Consider the following 6,132-nt stretch of genomic DNA (forward strand, 5'->3'; position numbering starts at 1 on the left):
CCCTGATTCTGTAATTCCCTAATTACTTCCAAGAAGCCCCTCTCTATCTATTTGGGCTTCTTTTACTCCCCCCCCCCCCCTTCTATATACTACAGACACTGGCTTTCTTGCTATACTTACACAAATCATCCCGCCTCCTGGATCTATTCCTTTTCACTGGCTGATTGGCTATAATACACAAAACAATCGGCATGTAGTAAGACAGATGTCAGGACTAAGGGTCATGATATTTGAGCTAGGTGACTAATTAACCAAGTGGTTTTGAGAGAATGATTTCATTAAGGAAGGCCTCAGCATCCTCAATGGTAGAAATGAAGAAGTCTGCCTAAATGATGTTTCCTCTCAACATTTCATGATTTTTAAAATAGTCCTGTGAACTTAGAGGAGGGAGATCTCATTGAGCTAGAGGAGATACTTGAGCTATGCTTTAAAAGTTTTGAAAGGAACTGGGCAGGCAAAGAAGGGAAAGAGGATTCCAAGTGAGGAGAATGAGATGAATAAAATTCTAGAAGATGGACAGAAAAAAAATCACATAGAGGAACATTAAACTTAACCCAAATTTACAATAAGATACTCAAAACACACATAAAAGAAAAAGAAAAATTCAGACTTCTTTGGGACAAATAGAGAGCCAAAAACATTTTATTCAATTTTCCCAGATTGCTGAGAGGAGAAGGAGGGAGGGTTTTGCCCCTAATACCCAAAATATGGAAAGGATACTGTACTCAAAACAGGAAGAGTGAAGTTAGCTTACATTTCTTCACTTAAATAAGTTGTGCTTATATTTTCTCCAGAGGGGATAAGCAGCAGTATATTAAGCTCCAGGAAACTGTTCTGAAATGTGTTGGAGAGGTGTTTTGGCCCTCTCCTAAGATTTAAATCAATGCTAACATGGAACTTGAGTTTTATTTTTTTAAAATGTATTTATTTATTTATTTTGAAATGTACAATTTCCCCCCTAATCTCGCTCCCCCCCCCCCCCCAGAAGGCAGTCTGTTAGTCTTGGGGTTTTTTTTTTAGGATTTTTTTTTTGCAAGGCAGTTGGGTTAAGTGGCTTGCCCAAGGCCACACAGCTAGGTAATTATTAAGTGTCTGAGGCTGGATTTGAACTCAGACACTTAATAATTACCTAGCTGTGTGGCCTTGGGCAAGCCACTTTACCCCATTGCCTTGCAAAAACCTAAAAAAAGTTATATCAAAAATCATAGTCAAAATTATTATTAAAAAAGTAGCTTAATTTAGCCTTAGTACAATATTTTAAAGCAATAACAGCTAGACAGGTCTAGAATCTCTTTAAATGAAGGTAGTCTTTAAGGGAAAGCAGATCCATCTGAGGTGGTTGCTATGGAAATAATTGAACATAACTTTTATTTTTCTGTGTTGAACTATTGACCAGGAGAAAGGCAAGAACCAGGATTTCTACTTAAATATTAAAAAAAAAAGAAAAAGAAGTTATAATTTAACTAATAAAAAATGCTCAGAGGGCTACTCTTAGAAATTGGTCATCACCTAAGCCATCTCTTACTCCTTCTACTCTTCTATTTCTCTTTTTTCTTTTTCTTTCTTATTTTTTTTTAGTAAAAAAGTAAAAAGGAGGGAATACCTCAAGGTCCCTTTACCACCCCCCCCTTACTCTCCTTCCATCACCCACTCTTCTCTTTCCCTCTTTCTCCCTCTTTTTCTCTTCCTCACCTTCTCTGTCTCTTTTCCCATCTCCTTCTCTCCCTTTTCTCTCTCTCTTTCCTCTTTCACTTTCTTTTCTTTCTGACTGTGTCTATCTGTCTCTGTCTCTGTCTCTCTCTCTCTCTCTCTCTCTCACACACACACACATACACACACACAAAACCCATTGAGTGAAATTTAAAAAACCTTGAAAAACAAGTCTCTCAGTGCATAGCTACTCAGTTAGTCCAACAAAACAATTCCCCCATTAGTTGTCCAAAGATATATATCTCTTTCTGCATTTTAAGTTTAAGTGGACAGTTTCATTGTCATTCTTTTGGGCTCATGAGTTCCAAAGTTTTTGAAAAAATAATGTTATGATTGTATAAATTTTTCTCCTTGTTTTGTTTATTTCAATATGTATCATTTAAGTTTCCCTTGAGGTTGTTCATTTAATAATTTCTTATCGCATAATAACATTCCATTAAATTCATAAACCTCAATTTGTGTGGTCATTCCCCAATAGGAAGATAGCCCTGGAGGATTCCAAATTTTGGTTATCATGAAGAGAATTGCTATGAAAAGTTTTTTACACATAAATCCTTTTTCCTCTTTCTTTGATTTCTTTGGGGGCACAGGTCTAAATAATAGTATAGTTGTATCAAAGAGTAGGCATAGTGTGGTAACTTTTGGGGCACAGAAAAAGAATGGCTAGACCAATTCACAATTCTACCAACACTACATGTGTGTCTATTTTTCTATAGCCTCTCCTACATTTACATTTTCATCTTTTGTCATCTTTGCCAGGTTGATGGATATGATTTGGAGTCTCAGATTTGCTTTAATAGCAATTTTCAAATCTGCTTATTGTTATAGCGATAGCTATGATTTATTCTTCTGAAATTGTCTTTTGTATCCTTTGACCATCTGTCAACTGAGGAATGGCTTTTATTTTTGTAAATTTGACTCAGTTCCCTGTATATATTTGAGATTTTTATCAGAGAAACTTGCCATAACATTTCTCCCTGGTTTTCTACTTTCCTTCTAATTTTGGCTGCATTGATTTTGTTTGTGAAGTAACTTAAATTTAGCATAATCAAAATTATCCATTTTACTTTTCATGATCCTTTCTATTTTTTGTTTGGTTATGAAGTCTTTCTTTATCCATAGATCTGAGAGATAATTTTTCTCCCATGCTTTCATAATTTACTTATGATATCTCCCTTTAGGTCTAAATAATGTACTCACTGAGTTTATTTTGGTATCTTGGCCAACAGTTCTGAAAAAAGATCTGAGAGTTTTAATGGGCAATAAGACAGAAGTCCAATGTGGTCTCCCAGAAAGCTCATATAGCAGCATTAGGAGAGTTGAATAGCTTCTAGGAATATGGAGGTGATAATCCCATGCTACCTTTGTCATAACCCACATGCTTAGCTTTGGGTATCTTGGTTTAAGGTTGGAGTGTGTTTATAGGAAGAAAACCACTTTCTGAGTCTGTCAGATAAAGATCACTTGAGGAAATTGGATATACTAAAGGTCTAAACCTCTGGGCTTCTGATTAGTGTGTATTCACCATAGTAGCCATGCCACAACACATATACTCAATTCCCAGTCCTTCCTACCTCTGACTGTGGAAACAGGAATTAAAGGGAACATAAATTAATTGCCACTCATCATCCCTTTGATTCCCCAGGTCAAAGTATTTCCTCTTGGGTAACACTTCTTCAGAAGTCTCTATTTTAAGGTTTAGAATAAAATTTCCTGGTTCATTGTTTGGGGCAGAAAGTTGCAAGAAGGGTAAGTTTAGCTTCTTCCCACAAAGTACTTGTTACATGAAAGATAATCACTAAGAATGAGCACATAATTTTCCCATACAAGCAGGATGTAAATTAGCATAGATGACAAGAATAAATGACTATTTGATTCAGAATCAAGATCAGATCTCAGTTTAACCATTAATCATGATTTCTCTAAGCAGTGTCTTGGAATAGTTGATTCTGGAGGATTAAAGAACATGTTGGGAGACCAATTTCCCCACAAATAGGGAACTCCTGTGAGGTTTTTCTTCTACCATTTAAAGTTTTCACCTTACCTCTCATCTGTCTCCTGTCTCCTTTCTCGTCTCTCTCTCTCTCTCCCTCTCATTATATCTAGTCATGGGATCAGAAGTACAGTCTGTCCAGGTTCACATCTTTCTACAGTTACACAACATCACAAGACTGTCCTACCAACTCCTTTGCTATTGGGGTCTTACATATCTGGGGACTTAAATGTAAATTTGGAATTATGTAAATAAATTTACCTGTATATGCCTTGACTTAGAAATTACATTATTAGTTATATGCCTCTGGACAGTCATTGATAAAAGAAAATGCTCATATCAACTAAAATATCTATGACAACACTTTTTTTGTTATAGCAAACACCTGAGGGAAAAGTAGTTGTCTATGGATTGGAAAATAGCTTAACCATGTAACTGAATATTCAGGCACTATGAAAAACACATGATATGAAGACAGTAAGTATTAAAAACATTTAAAGACTTGCATGAATTGATCCAGAGTGAAGGTGCCTAAAAAAACCAATTTAGCCAATAACTATAATAATAAAAGTGGAAAGAACAACCTCTGATGAAGTCATCATCAAGTATTCTTAAGTGCCTACCTACTAAATGCTAGACACTGGGCTGAGGATGCAAATAAAATAAAAAAAAATCCCTACCCTTAAGGACCCCTCCCCCACCATATAATTAGAGGAGATGAGTAAATATCTATATTGAACAAAATATATACTGGATAAATTGGACATTCTCTTAGATGGTACTCATTTTTAAAACCAAGGAAGATTTCCTGCAGAATGTAGGAAATGTAGCTGAAGTACTGACCCCAAAGAAGAGATGTGGGAAGACATCTCCATCACAATCCTTTGCAAAGATGGAAGGCCCTCAAGTGTGAAGCAGTATATATATATGTATATATATATATATATATTCAGATTTTTTGATGAAGTAATCAATTTTGATGATTTCTCCCCTCCCACCATCATCTTTTGCATTACCTTATTTCTTTTAAAATATTTGTTATGTAGAATGCCTCTCTGAAGGAACTGATACCAGTGATGTAAAAAACAAAATATATCAACAAAACTTATTTCAAAAAATAAATTTAAAAGTGAAAATTGAGCAAAAGGAACAGATGTGAGAGGTTGTAGTATAGAACTGATAGGAGTTGGCAGCTAATTGAGTATGTGGCTGAGGGAAGTGAGATTCAAAGTTGGATTGACTTACCCAAGGTCATGAACATATTCAAACTTTCTGAATGTACATACAATCCATAATATTCCAGGTTGCAAAGTCTTTCAGTTTGTTACCCAAAACTTCATTGACCCCAAACATACCTTCCAAAGTCCTTTGGGAGGTGTCATAAAGCCAAAAAGACAGCAGTTTGAATGAATCATGGTCGAATCTTCTTAACAGCAGGGCACACATTCAGGAAGACATTACAACTTTGGAGGGACCATGTCATTCACAGCATCTTACAGACACAGGCTTGTTCTTTCTGGCAAGAAGGTGACTTCTATTATCCAATAAAATTTATTTTGCTACTTTTAATATTATCCTGATATTAGTTGTTAGTAGGAGTGAACATTTTCAAAAATAATTAAAAGTGTATTATGATGGTTTTATCAAAATTTTATTTTAAGTGAAAGGATCCACCCCAAGCACCAAGTTTGAGAACCAAAGCAATATAGGGCAGAATGAGAACCAATGGATCAAAATTATAGGGAAACCAATTTCAGTTCAATCTAAGGGAGAATGTGCTAATATCAGAGTGCTCAAAATGGAAGAGGTTTCATCTCAAAATAGTCTCAGTATTTCAGAGCTAGAAGGGCCTTCTCTAGAGATGGATCATTTAGTCTGACCAACACCTGAGATGAGAATCCCCTTTATGACCTCCCTGATGAAGAGTCATTTAGCTTCAAATACTTTCAGAGAGGGGGAATCTACTGCCTCCCCAAGAAGCTCATACCAATTTGGGTCACTTCCACTAGTCAGGTATGCTTCTTTTCATCTAAATGGCACCCTTTTCACATTGAGAAGACAATAAATGGAATCTCTCAAAGAATTCTGCTGACTCCTGTAACTTTCAGCAATTCTCTTCTCTCAAACCAAATAGAGCAATTAGAGCAAGTGTACTCCTTTTAATTCTTCTGCGAATTCTTCCTATCTTTCAGGAGGAGATCCATGGATTCTCTCAATTTCTATTTTGTCCTCTGCTTCTAGGATATCGGGGAAATTTTCTTGTAGAAATTCTTTAAAAATGAAATCAAGGCTCTTTTTCCTGATCATGACTTTCAGGTAGCCTAATAATTTTAAAATTGTCCCTTCTGGATCTGTTTTCCACACAATGCTTCCTATCTTTGAAGAGACCAATCTTGAACCTCCCCCAAATCCTACCCCAATTATTCTTT

This window comes from Macrotis lagotis, chromosome 2 (assembly GCF_037893015.1).
Source record: "Macrotis lagotis isolate mMagLag1 chromosome 2, bilby.v1.9.chrom.fasta, whole genome shotgun sequence".
NCBI lineage: Eukaryota > Metazoa > Chordata > Mammalia > Peramelemorphia > Peramelidae > Macrotis > Macrotis lagotis.